Source organism: Bicyclus anynana, chromosome 3 (assembly GCF_947172395.1).
Source record: "Bicyclus anynana chromosome 3, ilBicAnyn1.1, whole genome shotgun sequence".
Taxonomy (NCBI): domain Eukaryota; kingdom Metazoa; phylum Arthropoda; class Insecta; order Lepidoptera; family Nymphalidae; genus Bicyclus; species Bicyclus anynana.
In genome coordinates, this window is record NC_069085.1 from 9,059,812 (window position 1) to 9,083,647 (window position 23,836).

A 23,836-nucleotide genomic window follows, 5' to 3' on the forward strand; every position below is an offset into this window, starting at 1 on the left:
TATACCATCTTCCGAAGGAGAGAGGAGTTAGAGCACTGCAGTGACTACATTCAAAGATGCTGTTGATAATATTTATAATATTTCATTTCAGAACAAAAATAGGTTCAGCCAAACTTGACATGTTGTATCCGGTTATTGTACCTATACCAAATCGTTCTACAAAATGTAACAGCTACTGTTCCGAAAACCAACAGACACGTACATACATAAGTACATATGATTATACATACGAACTGAGAACCTCTTTTATTACTCGGTTAAAATGCGGAGAAAGAGGATAAATAACACCTGGATTTCTACTATTTTTACTGCTGCAAAACGCTCAGATATGTGTGAATGATAAAATTTAGATTGACGACCATTAACAAAGAACTTAAAATAAGATTAAGCAACACGATTATTATTGTACTTGTAACATTTATAATTTAAGTTTGTAAAGGTTTCTGTAGGTTAATTCATTTAGCAAAATATATACATTCAACAAAATATTACATATTTTTCATAAAACAAATACTTCATTTAGAATCTCAAGCCAAATTACAGTCATAAAAGTGAAAAGCATTTATGGCATTATTCAATGGCATATCGAATCCGTTCTGTTTTGGGTACACTCTATGGCAAATAAAAGTAACAACGCTCTTGTTTAGTTTTGCTTTATAGATGTTAAATCACAACAAATACCTATGTGTATTTAACATAATATGCACATAGTAAGTATATTTCCTTTTTTTTATATAATAAACTGGAGAAATTAACTTTTTAAAACGACTCCACATGTTGCTCCAGGCTTTGCTTAAACTTACTGTAAAAACCATATGACAATCAGTTGAGTAGTTCTCAACTGATGGAGAATTCGGAGAAAAGGGTGATTGGTCAGAAAATAACTTCAAAAAATAGTTTTCGTATTCTGCTGCTTTCGTAGTCTTATTTTTCAGTCATAAATAAAGTTTAGGTACTTATATAATTTAAAAGATCTACATAAATTCTAAATAAATTTGCTTTTTACTCTCTTACATCAATAAGTATTTTCCAATTTTTTTGTCAGGCAGTGTACGCGAGGAGTTATAGGTTTCATTTGCGGGCGATAGACGACAATTTTCAATTTTCTTGCGCGTGCGTCCCATTTGAATATTTTAATTTGGGGGGCGGCGAGACTATTTCAATTTATTTTATGAGTCCGGGCACAGAAGGGGTTCGCGCGACGCTCTCACCATTCCAGATTAGTAAATATTTGATAGCTTTATGGCTCAATGCGATACACTGCTTTGAAACGATTGAAATTTGTCCGTTAACACGGAAATGGTTGGCAAAACTTCAAAGCTTTATTATATCCTGCAGTTATTTGACATGCTTTTCTAGACTCGACGAATTAAGCAGAACCCTTGATTTTTCTGTTGTTTTGTTCTTAGTAATCTAATTGTTTTCGATTGCGATATTTGAGTTGGAACTTACTCGCAATTCACGTATGTTTATTAAATTTACAGACATGATTTTTACAATCTTATAATTATGTTTAGGTATACTTACGTAATAGCCCAGTGGATATGATCTCTGCCTCCGTCCGATTTCGGAGTGAGTGGGTTCAAATCCGGTCCAGGGCATGCACCTCTAATTTTTCAGTTGTGTGCATTTTAAGAAATTAAACATCACGTGTCTCAAACGTTGAAGGAAAACGTCGTGAGGAAACCTGCATACCAGAGAATTTTCTTAATTCTCTGCGAGTGTGAAGTCTGCCAATCCGCATTGGGCCAGCGTGGTGTACTATTGGCCTAACCCCTCTCATTCTGAGAGGAGATTCGAACTCAGGAATGAGCCGAAAATGGGTTGATAATGAATGATTGATGACGATACCTATGTACGTACGTAAAAAAAGTTTAAAACTACGTATTAAGCTCGGTATCTGGTGAGGCACCATGCTTGTCTATGGCTTAGTTTTCCCTTTGACCTAATGACGGTCAAGTGAGACGGAAAAAGTCTTAGGGTAATTAGTTAATTACACGTCCGAAAGCAAATGGGGCTGCGTGATTGAGAAGCTGAATAAGACAATCTCGTAATTTCCAATGAATCATTAATATCATCATGTTAACCTAATAATAAAAGAAATATTATGTTCATTAATTTTCCAATTCAGGTTACTGAGCACATTAAATATAATTAAACTTATTATACAAATATGTTTTATTTTTTTATGTACTTAACATGGTTAAATGCGTCAATAAGTTATTATTACCTGTCTACCCAATTGATAATGATAACAATACGGCGACGTACTAGGAAAAACACTCAATGGCGTACATTAACGACACAAATGTATGCAAACTACCTTCATAAACATGCTTTATTTTGTTAAAGGAAAAACCTCGTTTTATATTTTAATACAATATGTAATTATCAGTTTTTAATTTCCGTTTTCATGTGTAATGGAATTGAAAACGTATAATTATGTTGTGTTAGTACCTACGTACCTACTCGTACGAATCTTGGATGTGGGTTAATAGAATAGCGTTGAAATCTCAGTTGAAACAAAATTTTCGTGTATATTATAAAGGCGAAAGTTTGTATGTAAGTATGTGTGTTTGTTCGTCCTTTGTGCTGTGGCGACTGTAGCGATTTCGCTGAAATTCAAAATGGAAATAGATTTTACTCTGGATTAACACAGACTTTTCACCCCGGAAAAATCCATGCTTCCCGCGGAATTTGTGAAAAACTGAATTCCACGCGTACAAAGTCGCAGGCGTCCGCTAGTAAAACACAAGCTGAGTATTTTTTTAATCCGAGTATTTTAATATTCCATCTGAAAGGTCCAAGATTCGATTCCCAGCTCGGGTCAGTTTATGATTTTATATTATCTAAATTGGCTCATGTCTGGCCTGGTGGTGGGCATCGGCCGTGGCTAGTTACCAGCATACTGGAAAAGACGTACCGCCAAACAATTCAGCGTTCCGGTACGATGCCGTGTAGGAATCGTCCAAGGTTGGTATATGGGTAGAATAAACTTGTTAGGTATATTGAATTTATATAAAATTAATTTAAATCTGGAAAGTAATGATTAAGTAAGAAATTTGCATGCCAGTTTAGGGCGAATTGTTTAATAAACTTCAACCTTTTATTTACCAGCAAATTTTAATATACAATTTGCAAATGAATAAATTACGTTAAAGTTATTTGACTAGGCTAGTTGACACATTTTTTTAAATGGTCTTACGAGTATATAGTTCATATATAATTTGAAAAAAAATCATGATCTTTAACAAATCCTTAACCTAATATCGATATATTATACGAAATTAATATTGTGTATATTAAATTTTATAACACATGTGCTTGTAAAGTTTCAACAACTTTAATACTGTAATGTATCTCATTACGCACATGTGCCGTAATGTAAAGAAAAATGAAAAACAGACATAGATGCAAATTAATTTTCAGAAACTGTGTTCAAAGTGTGTTTCCTCGCAAATGTGTTATAAAACGTCGTATGACATACGTGCGCTTTGATAATTACAGCCTTTGCTTCCTTACTATAATAGCTCTCGCCAAGGCTCGAGTTGCATTATCGCCTCGGCAGTAATTTTCAACTTATGATATGAGTAGTATGTACTATGATATAAGTCAACTATCCTATTGTTCCTCTTCCAAGTAAGCCTGCTGCCATCATAAAGTATCATCACTTATCACCAGGTTCATATTGCAATAAATAAATAGTAAATGAATAAAGAAACTTACAAACAAAATAGCATGCGCGAATCGCGAGAGGGCGCGGCCGATGCATCGCGCCCTCTCCACGTTTAACCTCACATAGCTGTTTCATCTAATAGAATTGCGAGCTCGTTATCTGCTCAGATTAAAATATTCAGTATTTGAGTGATTTCACGAACGACTGAGCGGCAAAGGGTTGACTAGTCGTTTCGCCCGCTTTGAACACTTGTGGGGAGGCGAGCTTTGCGTAGCGCTTACCTACTCGTACCTACTGTACATATACGGGGAAATGACTGTACGAATCAATGGAGTTATTATAGTTCAACATCTTAATGTTCTAGATACATAACATTAAGGTGCTGACAGACTTGAGCATTCACTTGTAACAGAACATCGAGCATTCACCGTTTTTATATTTGTCGAACTGAACAACGATCCGATCTAAGCATCGTTCGTCGTCGTTCGTTATCAACCCATATTTAGCTCACTGCTGAGCTCGAGTCTCCTCTCAGAATGAGAGGGGTCAGGCCAACAGTCCACCACGCTGACCCAAAGTGGATTGGCAGACTTTACACACGCAGAGAAGATGTAGGATACATAGAGTAAAGTACTATGTAATGAAATAAGATTGTTTTTTCAAAAATAAAAAACGAATATCTCGCAAATTGTCTCAAGTACTTCTTACTCATATTTTAAACTATATTTTTAATTAAGTTATAATCCATTTAAGTTGTTTACATTGATGTCGTATTTGTATGACGTCTGTGTGCACTTTATCGAAACCAGAAACCGAAAGAACTTTTTTTAATTACGCTTAATTAAGTATTTTTTATTAATTATTTTATCATTACCCATATCCATAAAAATTATATTAATGCGTAATATGCCGATTCCAAAAGCCACAACGTTCGCAGAAGCAAATGAATTGTCGAATTTAACTGCATTTTTCCGACATCTGGCTCCATGAATAATTCCATTTATGTAATGGCGTAGACCGCATCAAATATTTTATTCCGAGTTCTGCATATTTAAGAGTGACAAAAACAATGTTCGAGAATATTTAACAGCCTCTGCTGCAGCAGTCAATTATTTTCATAATTGATTGATTCGGAATATTGTGCGCGAGTGTACTTAATGTCAATTTGTACAAGAGCAGGTAAACGATTTTCAGAAGGTGTTTAAAAATAATTAATTTTAAAATAAGTTTCAATAAATAATTAAAGTCAAAGCTACGGCTATACCTAAATATAACAAAACTATTGCTAAAGTCGAAAACTTTGAGGAATGGTTAAGAGAAAGAATTATGTCATGCTTGTTTCTTATTTTTATTTAATTCTTATTCCACATTTTTTCTTAATTATTACATCGAGACATCATCTAGGTTGGTACTCCTTTTACACGGTTACCCTTTTTCTCACACTGTGTGGAATGACATCTTTGGTAACGAACTTTGGTAAGAGAACTATGATAACCCAGTGGACCTCTGCCTTCGCTTCCGGAGGGTGTGGTTTCGTATCCAGTCGGGGGCATGCACCTCCAACTTTTCAGTTGTGTGCATTCTATGAAATTAAATATCACGTGTCTCAAATGGTGAAGGAAAAACATCGTAAGGATTATATACCAGAGAATTTTCTTAATTCTCTGTCTGCCAATGCGCATTGGGCCAGCGTGGTGGACTATTGGCCTAACCCTCACTCTGAGAGCAGACTTGAGCTCAGCAGTGAGCCGAATATGGGTCGATAATGATGATGGCATGGTTAATCTCAACATGAGATTAGCCGCCGTAGCTGGAAATTTGGTATTAGGGAGGAATATTAGAGTCACTACAAATAGACAAACTTGACGTTCCAGAAGTGCTTGCGACTTGAAGCAAACTATGTTCAATAGTCAAACAGTCCCTAAAAATTGTTCACGCCCTCTCGTAACACGTAACATGTACTCCCACGTAATCGTAGCACATACTATGCCCATTGGCCGCAATAAATAAATTTTACAGAATTAGTTTCGACTACAATAGCCCGCAATGCGCGCACAGTGCTTATTCAATATGATGTGAAGTAATCTGTCACGGCAATATTCTACATAAATAGACGGATGTTGTCGACGGATAAATATTGCACTCCACCCATGGAGAGCTAATTTTACGAGTGAAATTAGTTATTCACCTGTTGTTGCCATTTATTTATAGTGAGTACAATGAGGCCGGCAGCGAAGCGCTCAGCCGCACCCACCTATTATTTGCGGACGCATCAAAACCAATTTGTTGATTTCATATTTAGTGCGAGGCGTGTATCAGCACACTATTAATTTGGATGTTATAATGTCCCAGAGGATAACATGCATTGTGAATCGAAGCTGCGTGTGCTGTGATCTTTTCAATGTGCCGTCTTCTAACATTCACGGACAATCGCCGTTTAAATTAAACGAGGCAACGAAACGTAGGGCGTTTCTCTTTTAATTAAGCAGCTGGGATGTCAGAAATGTTACCAAGTCATAAATACTATGTGCTATAAGTTGTGATTAAGCACCAACAATTTATTTTTTTTCTTCCTGTCTGAGTAGGTGCCGATAGCTCCCTGCGGAACCACTACGGCGTCACCGGGGGGGTTGGGCGAGCGCAGAAGCATCGCCTGATGTGACCCGAAGGCTGAAAGAAAGATAGAGGACGGAACGGCTCTCTAAGGGCGTCTCCTATGAGACTCGGACCTCGGCTTAGAGGGCCATTCTGGAGGAGGTAACCGTGACCTGAGTGAATCAGTCCGGACGCCCCCAAGATCGTGAGTTAGAAAAACCCACGTCCGGGTGACGTTAGATATCGGGGACCTCGTCTTCGCCGGCGAAGACGCTGTGTAGCTTGTGATTGTGTTGCCTGGGAAGCATTGTCGGTTGTTATGTCATCGTCTGGATCGTAAAGGACGTTCTTGGGACGCCTCTGCTTGCAGTTAGCGTTTAGGTTGGGAGTGTAATTGCAGGCCTCAACCACTAGTTGGTTGGGATGGATGGCAGCTCTGTCAAAATAGTTTTGAGAGAGCTGTTTCATGTACTTAGCTATTGTCGGTAATTCTAGATCTCTATGGAGGTCATTATTTAGCATTGACTTAGCCCCCATTCGCACGAGAGTTTTTTAACGGACGTTAAAAAAGCGTTGAAATACAACAAATACATTCCCAAGTTTTTTGTTCACACGACAACGTTTTTTAAACACGACGCGTTTAATCGAGCAATGTTGTATTTTGGGCGTTGGAAATTGACCTTCATTTTACTTCATACAAAAAAAAAACCGTTAAAAACTCTCGTGCGAATTATTCCAGCGAGAGTGAGCAGCTGTAAGGTGACAGGTAGAAGGCGATTTTATGCTGAAATAATAAAATATGATAAATAGGTTACATATGTAGATACATAAAATTTTATTAATATTTTAAAAGCTAACACAGTGACTTAGAAAAAGGACATGGAGGGTAGAAAAAAAAAAAACTTTAAAGTTTAAACATGAGCAAAGACGGAGGAAACCATAAGCTAGTATATCATAAGATCTTTATCTCCATCTCATCGATACACACCGATTAAAACGCAGCGTATAAAAAAAACCAGTCATCACGTCTTCGGCTTCGGGCATTCGCTTTACCGTAGATGGATCACTTTATAAAATTTTTACTGATCGTTTCGTCCGGTCCATATAATTCGTTGAGTACGTGAGCATGACTTTTTGTGTAAAATGAAGCGGTACGGCGGAGCTGGAGCGTGATGATATTCCCATTATACAGGTGCAGTACCGGCGATACGAATAAACGTCACGTGCTTCGACAATAGATTACGTATTCAATAATTCGTACTAAAAAGTATAAGTGTGTTGTTTATTTGCTCGCTTGTTTACCAATGTGTACTAGATAACATGGAACGGAATCTATTGAAATTGATAACTTAAAGTGTTTTTCAGATAGCTTGGGCACGGTGACAATCGCCTGTATGACGTTCATAATACGTACTATTATTGTGAAACTTTCAAGAGTGAAATGAACACGTGAATGTCACCCGCACCATCCAACATTCATGCATACAGTTGCTTATGGAATATTAAATTTAATTAAAATTTGTTCGTAGTCTTAGTTTATACACTTTTAAAACATCGAGTGTATCTATTACCGTAGTTGTGTGTATTCAGCTTTAGAAGGCAGATTCTACTTAGAAGAGATGCAGGAGATTTTTTTTTTTAATAAATATACTTAAACAATACACATCACTATCTAGCCCCAAAGTAAGCATACAGAGTAGCTTGTGTTGTGGGTGCTAAGATAGTTGATATTATAATATTAATATACAATTATATACTACATATAAATACTTATATAATGTATAAATATGAGAGATGAGATTAGATAAAGTAGGTCTGATACATAACTTGGTTTTAAAAATCTGCAGTGACTTTGACACTCGAGTTTTAAAAACCCATATTATGTAGGTATACAACCGCTTCATAATCTACTATTAAGTAATGTATTCCCGCAATTTTATACTAGCATAGATGTCATTTGTCGTATGTATGGTAACAAATTGGATTACTAACAATAGGCGATGTCGTGGTAAGTCACGTACTCTCAACACGAGCGATGGAACACTGACATAGTTATGAGGAGTAAAGGTTGTAGCTCACTTAGACGATACCGCTACCGCGCGGTGTATTAATTCTCTGAACATTTTTTTTATAAAAAGTAAACAGAATATTCAATTTTTTACTGTAAGTTTACAAGTCTAAGACTTACACTAAGTTTAAAGGAAGTACGATGTGTTTATTATATTATTTAGGTATACTACTTTATTTTAAATTCTACTATATTAGAAGCGACTTCTACATGGCATTATACCGCAAAGTTTGATGGTAGAATCTTTGTAGAGCTACTAACTAGCTACCAACAAAGTTTATTATCAACTTGGTCGGAGAAACTCAGAAAATATAAAATATTTTATTGCCCTGAGCTACTCGTAGGTGGCAAACCCACCCTTGTGCATACACTGAAAACATACAATAGCAAAATGCGCTAAGTTGGACGCTTATTTTACTGCGCACATCAGTTCACTTTACTGCAGCAAGTTGAGTAAACAAAATGATTGCGAGATATACATGTAATATGATAGCTGCCTGCTCTAGTAGCAGCCAATTCAAAAAGAGATTAGGTGGTCCCTTTGAGCGGTATCGTTTAAATGAGCTACGACCTTTAACCCTTTTAATTGGAATGTATTAATGCGTTGTAACGTTTATTGGCAATATAAGGCAAAGTACATAATAGTTTCAAGTGAAACAATTTAATATCTTATTAGCGTAGTTGACAGTTACAGAGGGTAGGTATTTCATAAAAGATAATTTTATGCCAGATGACAAATTAGATCACTCTACCGGCGCCTTAACAGGCAGTCACGTAATCGAATACGTCGGTATATTATATTATTACATGGTTATGACATCACCCCATAAAAGTTGAATGTCAATAACATAGCAAATAACATGGCATTCCGTAGACGGCCAATGTTTGTCCACGTAATTTAACTAAATGGAGCTTTTGCTAATTAATATTTCTTGTGATAAAGAATGTATGATGGTATGTGCATCTCGAAATATTTTATAAGTAAAAAAAATTACAGATCAAATGTACCTACGTCAAGAAATGTCGATGGCATTTGATGTATTTACGAGACGCACGAGAATATGCAAATTGCTGTTTTAAACCAGAAAGTGATGAAGTAAAAATATATGATTTTTAATAGAATAATAAAAAAAATCAAACCTGAAAAGTAAGTAGCATCGTTGTGATCTATTTCATACAGCAAACATCACGAAATAAGTAAATGAAATGTCCCTGGCATAGTTAAAATGGTTTTTAAGAGGTCCATAGGCGGGTTTAAGTCCCAGCTTAGGTCAATTTATTTTTTTTATTTTCTAAATTAGCTCAAATCTGGTAGTAAGCTTCTAGTTCTAGTTCTGGCTATCAACCTTATTGACCCTTAACTTTGTCGATTTCCACGATAAATGTTGAAATATATAATCAATAAATTAAGTATTTTATTAGTAGTTACTGATTTAGTGTACAATTATGAGCATTAATTAAAATTTTAAAGATTTTCTATATTCTTACAGTAATAAACCTACCTGTGTCATGAGTACGGATGTATTATTAATTGAAAAACAATAAAGTAGCCGTCATCACTACTTGAAAACACATAGCGATAATAGCCACTACAGCCGATGTTCATCCGAACCGAATTGATTCCAGCGCGCTACCGGCGCACGTATCTTTTAAGACGTCTGATTTACAAACAATTTTAAATCTTATTTCGCCATTCACTAAAGTTTATATTTAGTTGCATCGCAGTTAATAGCGAGTATTTAAGGGTATAATGATTAAGCACTTTCATTGAATTATCATAATAACACGCAAAGGAATCTTCTCATTAAAGCAACGTTTTATTTCCTCGTCTTTCATACATTTCTAGTTATGCGCAGATAATTTTACAATAGCTTAGATGGTTAATTTGATTTACAGAAAGACTAGTATTAAATCTCATTTATAAAAGGAATAAACTGTAACAGCTTTGTTGACTTAAAAGACACAGAAGGAATGTGCAATATGTAACATACTCGCAAGGTATAATTAAATAAACTTCCGAAATACATTCAAAAAATTGATCTAGATACGAAACACGGTACTGCAACTGCTAATATTATTTATAGCTGTACCCTTTTTGTTGTTTATACTATCACGAAAAACAATCAACATTCTCGCCCCAAAGGTATTAGTTGTAATATTTTATTAATATCTCATATCTTTATGAGCAGTAAAAACTACAACAAAACATTTAGTTACGGTTGAAAGCGAAGGACTCGCTTCATCTTGCTGACTCATTTTATCGTCACGGATCAAACGCTGTTAATCAAAAAATTTTAATGACCATAGTTCAGAAAATAATAACTTTTCTTTGGCCACTAACACAAAGTGCGCCCGAATAGTCTTGATAGTTAATTACTGACAATTATGCAATTAAAGAGGAATTCACTGTTTACCTTGTTAATATTACATTTGAACCTCTGCCAACATTCATCTGAAAAAAACAACGCAATTAGATTAAAAATAATGAGCAAAAATTACACTTTTTAATGATTATGAAATGGAATTAATTAGTAACATGAATTCAATTGAATTGTCCGGCGCTAAATATAAAACAAGATATAATAAAAGAATAAAAAGCGAAACCTGTAGAAAGCCGGAGATTAGCTTATATAAATCGAATTAGTGATTCCATAATACTGCTGAGCATTACCATTAATTAGGATCATGTAATAAAATACATTTTTATATGATGATCGGGTTTTGTTGAAGCATAACATATTAAAACACCTTACAACAAAGTAAACTTCTTAAATGATTAGAGAAACATTATCAAGTATGTACTTACTTTTGTCACAGGCAATAATTGGCTCGTATTTTATCGCTCTCGCTATATATCGGGTCTATTGTGGTCCAAATTAAAATTTGATTTACTCATGACTACGGTCCTTCTGAATTTATTATATAAAACGTGGTTTAAAAACCTACAACACAAATTCAGTATAGCTTTGACGCGATACTGTGCCGTCATATCAAAATAGGATTTATAATATGTCTTATACCTACTTTCGATCACATTATACTTTGCTTATAGGTAGGTATATCAAAGATATTACATACTTAATTTATTTTATTTCTTTGCTTGTCTTACGTGATTTTTCTAGCAAACAAATTGTTTCTTATACCGCTTTTTAAAGCTTTAATATGTGAAGAAACCTGAATCCTAGCAACTGAAAAAAAAAATGATTTTATTTACGAAGTATCAAAACGAGTCAGTTAAAGGTTATAAGGCACGCAGCGAGACAGCTTGGCATTTAGACCCATTGTGATGATGTTATTGACTCCTTTCGATCCATCCATCATCGCTAGATGCTTCTGTTTGTCACTAGACGATAAATATCATTAAGTATTCACTATTATTTACTGTTAATATTTTTACGCAATAAGAATGTTCACAGATCCTGTACTTTAACACTGATATAGGTAATAGTAACTAAAGCTAAATTGCAAGAACAACCTAACTTTTTGTTGTATTGTTCTAATACTACGTTGATAAACTGTAATTGAAATTTGTTAGTCAAAGACTAGATCAACAATATCACGATTGCACACATAACCAAAACTAACGTCGATATTCGAAGCCATTGTCTTCCGGGACACAATTGCAGCCCCACCTCGCTGCCCGGTATAGAAACTAACCATTCGTCATCCATTATTCACGGCTTAAATTGCACAACTTTAGAGCGCCATTTCTAAATGACATCTAAATCTGTTAGTGTATTAACATTGTGAATAAAATTCATACAATCAATCTACATAAATGTCCGTGAGCGTCCGTCCATTAGTCAGCTGGAGCACAAAGGGCACACGCTCATCTCGTAAATCAGTCGTGTGTACTTGTATTGAGTCCGCTTGCCCAAATCGTGCTCAATAACCGACGTGCGTCGACGCCCGCGTCGCCGTCTCTACAGTCTATACTCTCTAGCTATTAACGACCCCTTCTAACGTATATTACATGGAAAGGCGAAAGAAAATCTCGAGACAGCAACTTTGCTTATTGTTATTATAAAGCTCGGAAATACTTTAATATTTATAGCTTGCGCGCCAACAACCAACACAAGAGAGAAAGGGGTTGCAACTTGCCTTGCCGTGAAAAAAAAAATACTTGAAATATAAATGTTTTATATTTTCCTGTTAATATAAAAAATATTACGTCTCGGTCTAGCACATAGGTCTGGCCATCATTCTGTCAATAGCCTCCTCTTTAAATTTTTGTAAACAATGAGGTAATAGTACAATATGATATAGGTGCGGTAAGTTGAAAAATAAGCCGATGCGATTATTGCAAGCTTAAGCCGAAGGCGAGAGCTCTAGTATGTCATACGACGTTTTATAACACATTTCCGAGGAAACACACTTTGAACACACTTTCTGAAAATGAATTTGCATGTTTGCCTGTTTTCCTTATGATGACATTTTAATACGCTTGTAATTTTTGCACAGATAGCGAAGTGCGTGCGTTGTTTTTAGGCAAATGCACCAAAAACAGCCAGTGTTACAAATAAAGTAAATTAATATTTTCGTGTTACTGTTATAGTGGTTGTCATTTATTGTCAAAATTATTAAAATTAAAGAATTAAATTGTTTTTTAATATATTTATCTCACAAACTTTATTTTATTCATAAAATATTGATCACTTTTCTGACCTAAAAACTAAAAACTCTTTGCTAAGATTTAAAAAAGTACCGTTTGTTTTAAGGCGGATGATAAAGTTTTTAAATAACATTACATCTCGTGTGCGTTTTACTTTACATTACGGCACTTGTGCGATACATTACATAATTTATACATAATTAATATTGAAATTGGTGAAATAGGAGACTACTTTACGAGCAAATGTGTTTCAAAGTACATTTTATTAAATACTTAGGAATAGTAGTAATAACATGCAAATTCACATTCCTAAAAAAATATTGGCAGCGCCCATTGTCTGTTCTGATAAGGAAACGGTTAGACTAAAACATAATGAAACAACATATTTCCATGAGCATATTATTATTTTAATAACATAATTGGCATGCGTACATCATTCGAACAAGCGTGTCTACAAATTAGATAATCAGTGCGTCGTTTTGTCAGACACAAATTGGATAATTATTCAAAGTGTTGCCTAAACACACCCTAAATAGTTATTAAGATATTAAAATATGAGCTGGTGGGGAACGGTGTCGGCGTCGCAGGCGGCGCGGCGGGGCGCCCAGCGGGCGGCGCTACCGGCCTCAGCCAACTCAGGCCGCTGACACGCGGACGACTGTCGGACAAGTTACATACTATGACTTAGCCCTAATCTGCACGAGTGTTTTTTGACGGCCTCCGTAGCGCAGTAGTATGTGCGGTGGATTTACAAGACGGGTTCGATTCCACGCTGGGTCGATTGAGGTTTTCTTAATTGGTCCAGGTCTGGCTGGTGCAGTGCAGTGCAGGTGGACGTGCCGCCAAGCGATTTAACGTTCCGGTACGATGTCGTGTAAAACCGAAAGGAGTGTGAATTTCTTCCTACTCCTAACAAGTTAGCCCGCTTCCATCTTAGATTGCATCATCATTTAACATCAGGTGAGATTGTAGTCAAGGGCTAACTTGTAGAGTATAAAAAATATAATGTTTTTTTAACGGACGTTAAAAAAGCGTTCAAATACAACAAATGCATTCCCAAGTATATAATGTTCACACGGCAGCGTTTTCAAAACACGACATTTTATTTTATCGAGCAGTGTTGCATTTTCAATTTTGCGCGTTGGAAATAGATCGTATGTTACTTCATATTATACGCAACGCCTGCTAATGCTGGATTTTAACGAATTGCTTTTTTAACTCTCGTGTGAATGAGGCCTTAGGCTGTTCTCTCAAAAGACTACCCGCAACTCGTGTTTGATACGCGAAATATATTTATGTAAGCTAATTAATCAGAATGTACCTAAAATGTATGTAAATAAGCAGTAGCGATTATAATATTTTAACGGCCTCCGTGGCGCAGTGGTATGCGCGATGGATTTGTAAGATGGAGATCGTGGGTTCGATCCCCAGTTGGACCGATTGAGTTATCTTAATTGGCCTAGGTCTGGCTAGTGAGAGGCTTCGGCCGTGGCTAGTTACCACTCTACCGGCAAAGATGTTCCAAATAAAAATAATCGCCAATGTGATTTCGACCTTGTAACGGTCAAAATAGGTTACCAAAAGGTAGTTTTGACTTGATTTAGATTTGCAATAGAGGGGGTGTTATAGTTTAATGTGTTTTGAAAGGGTCTACAGTTATTGCTACTACTGCTGATGTAAGTCATCGATAAAAAAAAAATTGTCAATACTTTTCTTATATACCTAATAGAGATAACCATAGAGATCACCATCTTATTTCTACCATCATCCAAGTCAAGCAGCATTATAGAAAAGATACTCGTATGTATGTACATATTGTAGGATTAGTAACTTGATTATTGTTGCTAGTGGGTGGGAACCACGCCATTGCCTGTCATAAATAAATAAATAAAATAAAAAAGCCTTTTATTTCCAGTACAAACATACATATACAATTTTGTGAGAATTACCTACTTTTAAAAATTTATATGTAACTATTCTATGGTATTTATTTAAAAAAACTATATTTTGCTGGAACCCCCCTCAGGTAAAGGCCTCCTCCAAAGATTTCCATTTTTCCCGGTCTATAGCGATTTGAAGCCATTGTGGGCCTGCAATTTTTTTAATATCATCGTCCCATCTAGAGTATGGTCTACCTCTGTAGCGTTTGCCCGCTGGACCTTTCCATGATGTCACGGTTTTGGTCCATCTTTTGTCTTTGAGTCTGGCTATATGCCCAGCCCATTTCCATTTTAATTTTTGGCTGTGTGTTACAGCATCTATATATTTGATCGCAGATCTTAATTTAGTGTGATTTAATTTTTGTATTTTTTTAATGTTAAGCATTGCCTGTCATAACATACGTTAATTACGTATGTAACTGTAGAGCATATAAATCTTAGCAATAGTAGATCAAAAGTGTCGAGTGTATAATAAATACTTATTTATTTTAGTTTTTTTTTATTTCTGTACAAGTTATCCTTTGACTACAATCTCACCTAATGGTAAGTGATGATGGAAGCGGGCTAACTTGTAATACATTTCTTTTTATAAAACTCCAGATGTTATCGAACGTAAGACGCAATGTAGTTCAAAGTTACGATTTTGTTGGTTGCAGCGATTAAGTTTATTTCGTATTTGGAGTTCGTGACATGGCGTGCATCGACTATAAGTTGTATTGTGTTTTAATTATCTTTATCTAGAAATGATAACTAAAACACCGCAAATCTAGAAAGAAAAAGCAAGACACAAAAGGCGGCTTTATATCGTCGTAGCGACATAGAGATAGCAAGAATAGATGTATTATATATTTACTCTCTTATGCTGTTTGTTTGTGCTCGCCCTAATTGTTCAATTGGGCTTCATTACAAGACTGTAATGAGTAAGATTACTATGTTAATTGTATGTAGCCTGTTTGGCTTATCGTTTAAAATTTTTATTTTTATGAATGATTCATTAACATTATATAAGTACCTGCTACGTACATACACAATTAATTATACCGTATGTCTGAAGAAAAATGAATTTAAAACGTTATGAATAATTATGAAACCCCAATATAAAAGTTGATTTACCAAGCCGTGTTACCTGCGGAGTGTGGACATAAAAAAATGAGATTTATCGGATCCCAAAACAACATACTCGTTTAGAGCATTCAGTGTCATAAATATAACAGATTCAGTAAAGAATCGAGTTACATCAAATGGCTTTAAAGAGACCTTATCTTCCTATCTCTTGAAAATTGTCGCCGCTTCTCAAAGCGGTTAACACGCAGGTATACGATAGGTGACGAAGTCAACATTGGACCCAAACATATTAAAATAACGACAGATATAATATAAAACAGTACTTATAATATGCTTAATACTCATTTTCGGTGAATGAAAATATGAAGGGATCAGTATAATGGACGTCCAAATAAATAAATAACTGGTCAAGTGGCTGATAGTGTATGTTATAGTTGGGTTCCGTATAACATGACAATGAAAATAACTATTTATTGTTAACACAAAATTTTGCATATCTTTTAGATTTTTCAACGTTCCTGTTTTTTTTATGACACATATTTTTACTATCTACTTGGATATTTTTAAAATAACTTATTTTTGTAATTTCTTGAGCTCTCTCCGGTGGTGTCGATATGACTTTATATTAAGTACCTTTCTATACTCGTATATCATAAAGGGTCAATGTGTGTTGGCATACACCCTATGATCTAGGTCCTAAGCACTTATAGCTTCGCAAGTTCGTTGATGATACTCCTATGAAATGCGGGTGACAGGGGAAAAGTCTGCCCGGGTGTGAAATCGTGCGTCCGGTGAAGTGAGATCAGTCGTGGGTTTTTCATTCATAGCTACACGCCCCGCGGTCCGCGCGGACCATCGGGAGTGTTACGAACGAATTTGCCAAGCTATAATATCTCCTGCCGTAGTTTTGACAAGCCAGTTGTACACTCAGCACTAAAAAACCATGGCTCTAAATTCATAGTATCATCATAATTCCTCATCAGCCTATTTTTATGATCCATTGAATGATCCTCTTATAGGAGAGAGGATTTTGAGCTTATACCCTCGGTGCTCGAATGCGGGGTGACAGGCTATGGAAAGGGATTCTTTTTCCATTTATTTGGTCTACCAACATATTATAATAATTAAGAATAAATGCAAGGAGTACAATGGCAACCTTTTTTAAAGGTAAACACCGGATGCAACTGTCTAAAGTGTTAAATGTATGTGCAATATTGATATTTTGAATATTTTTTGTGTGGAAATCTCAACTATGTTTCATTTTAAAGTCCTTGAAAAAATGAGTACGGAACTCTAAAAAGTGAAATACAGCCTAAGGCTCGCAGGCAGGCCGGTCGCGGGCTAGCGTTAGATGCCGCGTCGAGATTGTGCCCAGTTGGGTCCTGCTATCATTTATATTATCATTTCATTGCGGCTGTTTACATTTCATTCATAAGACCAACTACGATATTTATTTCTGTATATTTATGCAACACACAAATGTGATTATGTAGATTTTTTATGTTTGGCGAAATTTTTATCAATGATTTTGTAATGTAGGTAGGTATACTTACATTAACTTTATGACTAACGGATTAAAGTTATCTCATATTATTAAGAATAATGAGAGTCGTTATAAATAATTATGCGAGAACAATAAGTATTTAGACTGCATATAACATATTACAACTACAAGCTATGCAACAACTAATAAGCAGTTTACAGAATTAAGTAGCCACTCTATAGGTATCTGAAATGTGTTAATGGTAAAATTAAAAGTAATTGGTCATATTGACGAGACAATGGATACACCGCAGCTATCCATCTACCCAGCTCGTTATAAAATCCTCAATTATTGGAACATATAAAACAAAGGCAGTTGAACTGCAAAGAAACGTTCATTATCAAGAAATAAAATTATATTTCTTACTCAGAAACAGTATAATATGAATACAGCCGACCGGAGGTAATATTATAAGCGGGCATCGTATTCGTTTTGTTTTAATAAGCCCTCGGCATGTATGTGTCGCCGAAGCTCGCACGTTGCTCCTTATTTATTGACCTATTAGAGATAACATTAAGATCAAGATGCACGGCCAAGGACCTTTGTTATAAAAATGTCTACCTCATTATTCTTAAAAAATTAAAGGCGGCTTAATGTGGACATAACCGGCTCAGTATAAATATTACATGATTTCAACTAGTTTTTAATAAGAACATTTTTAATAATCGATAACTAACATTTGTAGTGAATTTACATTTTATGTGAAGTTGCAATAAACTTTAAGGTTCTTATAATTTTATTGTACTGTTTATAGTTGTTGATATTGTAATGTCAAATATGGACACCTGTTAGTCACAATAGAATGTGTCGTTGATGGATAATCTTTTTAACATAAAAATGGAACCGACTTCAAAAATGTATTTCAGTTATTTTGATTTTAACACAAGATTACTAACTGATTTTCATGAAGATGAAATGGGACCAATCTGAAAGTATACTCTTTCAAATAAAAATAGAATTTCCAAAATTGGTTAATAAATGACGAAGTTATGAGATAACAAACATTAAAAAAAACATAAGCATCGAATTGAGAGCCTCCTCCTCCAGTGAAGACAATTTCACCTCCTGTCAACCATTTACTGCGTGTTTGTTAAGAATGTTTTTATTTGTCAAAATAGGCCATAAATTGTTACTTTCTCATAAATAAATATACCTATAATTTAAAATTTGTTATTAATCATGCTTGTTACTAAAATTAGTAAATTCAAAGTTCTTTCTATTACTATAAGGTATTATTATCATGTCTCATGACACAATAAAATGAGAATCCGTAGTATTAATATAGTATAGATATATCATAATCGTAATTAGTCATTAGCTATAGTAGGTAATCCATTGGTTTACCCTGTGGCTACTTTACTCTGAGCTTCATACAGATATTAAATACAATCGAGTAGTCTAAATAGCTACACGATTATCCTATCATAGACTTTTCTCTTATTTGTCACGTCTAAAAGACAAACATAATATTCTGTTAAAAAAAAATAACAACGCGTATCCATACACTTCTATCTCGGTCAATTCCATGGCGGCATCCTGTCGTTATAATTTTTCCCAGATTTTTAATCTAACCAATTTAAATCAATACTCATTATAGGTTTCAAGGGACACTCATCTCGAATTTTTAACACAGGCACACAAACTTGTTTTATGATTATTATTAAAGGCATTTTATGTTTATGACTGTTGGCTCTTGATAAATGATTTTACATGACGATACGGTTTAGCTTGTAAACTTACAATATATTGACTTGGCGGTCAGATTTAAAGAACTTTTGGATATGGTATTTATTTCAGCGTGAAAATTGAAAAAGTTCATGTTATCGTATACCTACTACCTATAAGACGAAAAAAGCCGTGATAGCCCAGTGGATATGACCTCTGCCTCTGATTTTGGAGGGTGTGGGTTCGAATCCGGTCTGGGGCATGCACCTCCAACTTTTCAGCTTAAAACCTGTTCCTTACCGCAACAGTTTGAATTACAGGAATAAACATCTGTTTTGTGGCGCTAACTATAAAGGCACACAATTAATTTTTCGGCTCCTTTACAAGCATTGTCCGTTTGCAATTAGCAATTCTGCTACTACATTATGTATGATTTTTGTAATTTTAATTAATTGCCTCTGGTTTTTAATGAATAAAATTTATTAACCCACCACAACAATGTTTCTTACTTATATACCTACCTACCTTTTGATTATAATATGTAGTTTCTTTCAATTAATGCTAAATGCTAAGACGTTGTTCAGATCACCGTATTTTTAGACTATTTAGTATTTCTATATTTAAAAGTTACTGTTTTTGTAGTTGTGTGACCTATATAGAAAATATTTACTGAAAACTCAATTATTTCACAGGATTTTTTACCATTATATAGCTTACTAGCACACGACCCGCGGCTTCATACGGGAATAAAATATAGCCTATCATATTCGGTGAAGATTCTAATTAATAAAATAATTTTCAATATCGTATTTGTAGATCCAGAGTTCCCCTTACAACCTCACAAGTTATATTTCTTTTTATTATTAGTATAGATAAGGTTAAACACATAACCTGGAAAACGCTAAAGCTGGCGTTTAAATAACGCTATGCAAAAACTCTGAATGAAAAGAGAAATAATAAGGACCCGAAAACAAATCATTCACGAAATCTTTGGAAGTCTAATCAGTAGAGAGTTCTTTCTCCTCTTAGAATTCTCTCCCGTAAAATAAGTAGCCTAATAAATATTCCAGAAAGTTGTTTTAATTTCTTCTTTACACAACGTAGATTACCAGACGCGATCGGAAAAACTTCCTTGTTTTTAATTTTCTTTTAAACATTAATTTTGTTCTTTTTCTACATTTTATTTGAAAGAACAGTCTGAAGGCTTTCTTAACTTCAAAACGTTTATCTCTTTAGGAGGATATATACAGTTAATTGATTTTACTATTGTGGACTTTATCACAACGCCTCAAGATCTGTTATTTGGTAACTAAGTTAGTTTATTTTTAACTTTTTAATTGCTTTGCAGAGTCCTAAGTTTACCGGGTGTTTTATTTGTATTTTTCTTTGTTTAAAAAAACGATTATCAAGTTAAACCTATGTATGTAAATGAGTAACTGAAGTTAATTATTGTGGTTTGTAGTATTTAAGCTAAGGAAGAAATGTAAAAAAAAAGTATATATTATGTATGCTACAAAGAGCTGTGATAGCCCAGTGGATATAAACTCTGCCTCCGATTCCGGATGCCCCGGACCGGATTCCAAACCATACCCTCCGGAATCGGAGGCAGAGGTTATATCCACTGGGCTGAAGAGAATAGGAGAAGGAAATTCTTTAGCACACTACAGTATACGTCTTGTAGGTATTAGTTAAACCGAAAAACAATAAAGTGGATAAGTACTTCACAGGAGCTTTTCTTTTTTTCAACCTTAAAGTTACTAATACAGTCCTTACCCATACCATTACATATTACATACTAGCTGATGCCGCGCGGTTTCACCCGCGTGGTTCCCGTTCCCGTGAGAATATCGGGATAATATATAGCCTATAGCCTTCCTCGACAAATGGGCTATCTAACACTGAAAGAATTTTTCAAATCGGACCAGTAGTTCCTGAGATTAGCGCGTTCAATCAAACAAACAAACAAACAAACAAACTCTTCAGCTTTATTATATTAGTATAGATTCTTTATAAGGCAGGTACCTGTTTGGAAAAAATAATATTTCCATTCGTATGAAGATTGTTAGTAAATTGCGATACAGTGGAGGAAGGCACAACAATGGTGATGAAATTGACTGATCGTTGCATGCAAGAGACAATACATTCATATCGAATGCACCGGCTCGCGATCATGGGAAAATGACCGATCCGCCGACAATCACGGAGACTGCCGACCCGAGCGCTGCGGCCGCGCGTTATCACCCTTATCACTGCAGGCATTGTGCCGACTGCGCCAGAACACTCCCCACATTCGCGATACCCCATACCATAGCGCTCGACAAATACTTCGCAGATTATAACCATGATTAGAATGTTTAGTGCCCTACCGTCTATTCGCATGCGTTCTGCGGTCGAAGTGTCCTCACTTACAAGGTGTCAAGTAAACTGCAGTAATTGGAAAGAAAATAATATACAGGCTGTGTTTAAATTGATGTTTTAAAATCTAGTCCGAGTTTCTAGTTGACGGAACATTGAACAAGAAAATGGTCCTTCTGATGTTAAAAGGAAAACCAACGTTTAAAACTGAGCAACTACACTGATAGGCTTACATCTATAGTACTAATATTATAAAGCTGAAGAGTTTGTTTGTTTGATTTAACGCGAAAATCTCAGGAACTATTGGTCCGATTTGAAAAATTCTCTCAGTTTTAGATAGCCCATTTACCGAGGAAGGCTACAGGCTATATATTATTCCCGTACTCTAACGGGAACGAGAACTACGCGGGTGAAGCCACGCGGCGTCAGCTAGTAATAAATAAAACCTGTCTGTCCGATAGGTTAATAGGTCACTTCACAAATACTTTACCTAATGGGTCTTTCACTTTTCACTGTAGGTACACTTTGCAGTTAATAATCAAACTTCACGTTTCAAAAGTGCTTGTAAACTAAGTTTACTAGAAATAATTGAATTTAGATTTTCATTATTTTTCGAAGACATTGAATAAAATTTAAGGGTTATTGAGCAAAATAAAGGCGGAAAATTCCCACGGGATTTGTGAAAGACATTAAAAATACACAAATACACACAAACAAAGTTGCGGCGCGCGCTAGTCTAAATCTATACTAATATTATAAACAGGCACAGTTTTTTGTATTGTAGGGGATAAACTCTGGATCTAGGTACTCAACCGATTTTAAAATTTTTTTGACATATAGGCAACCACGTTATTTGTGAGAGTTATAGGCTATATATATATATTATCCCCATATTTTCGCGGGTGAAACCGCGGTGCTTCGGCTAGTATTGCGGCGGCGCTACAAAGGGACATTTATTCCAAAAGGAGATGACGAGCAAGCAATCTATCATCTCCGTGAGTTATGGCACTAAAATAAAAAAATAACTATAATATTACTCGCTGTTCAGATGCTCATATAAAAACTGAGCCCGATACAGTTCGCGTAGGCTATTAAGTTATAAAACTTAGAGGTCCACTGTCTTAATGAAATATTCTACAGTTTATTACTTGCTGTTTATTATTGTAATATATTATGGTATTAGGTAGATAGGTACGTGATACCCCAATGGATATGACCTCTGCCTCCGATTCCGGAGGGTGTGGGTTCGAATCTGGCCCGGGGAATGCACCTTCAACTTTTCAGTTGTGTGTATTTTAAGAAATTAATTATCACGTGTCTCAAACGGTGAAGGAAAACATCGTGAGGAAACCTGCGTACCTGAGAATTTTCATAATTCTCTGCGTGTGTGAAGTCTGCCAATCCGCATAGGGCTAGCGTGGTGGACTATTGGCCTAACCCCTCTCATTTTGACTCGTGATACTCGCGCTCAACGGTGAGCCGAAAATGGGTTGCTAATGATGATGATGATACGTTAGATACACTAGTGACCTTTTGATATATTTTTTTCAGATCACTAGTAAGCTACTTCATGATATTTATCAATGAATAAGTTTGGCTAGGTTAGGTTACACAATTTAAGATCTATTTTTTACTCCGAAAATATTCATTGTTATCACATGTTCCTTAGATATTTTTAATTATTTTTCCTTAAATATCTTTAATATAAATATTTTTATTAATTTTCCTCTAAAGTTATGGGAAATACTCTTGAGCAACCTATATGGCCAGAGTCTTAAAATGAAGAAATTGCGGTAGATACCGTACTCAAATTTTGATATTAGCTTATCACTAATATTTTGTTAATATGGTTATTTCAGTTGGCACTCTCTGTTCCTCACTTTTAAAACCTCAGGAGATGGTACAAATGAAGTGGTAGATTCAATGGCATTGTATTTTTAACAGAGGTAGACCGACGATATTGTGAATTTCTTGTATACCTAAATAAGACCCAGAACCTGTTTATCAGTCTAACTGGTTCGAACCCCGGCTGGGCTGATTGAGGTTTTCTAAATTGGTCCAGATCTGGCTGGTGAGATCATCTCATCTCGACTCATCAGGTGAGATTGTAGTCAAGGGCTAATTTGTAAAGAATAAAAAAATTAGAATGTTAATATATTTAGGACAAGTAAAAAATAGATTAAATTATCAATATAATAAATAGAAATGATCGTAATCCAATTCTTTAAAGCGTAGGTAGGCGCCTACCTAACTGTATAATTAGGACCGTCTAAGTTATATTATATCTAATTCAGTCAATCAATTTCGTCGTGTTATT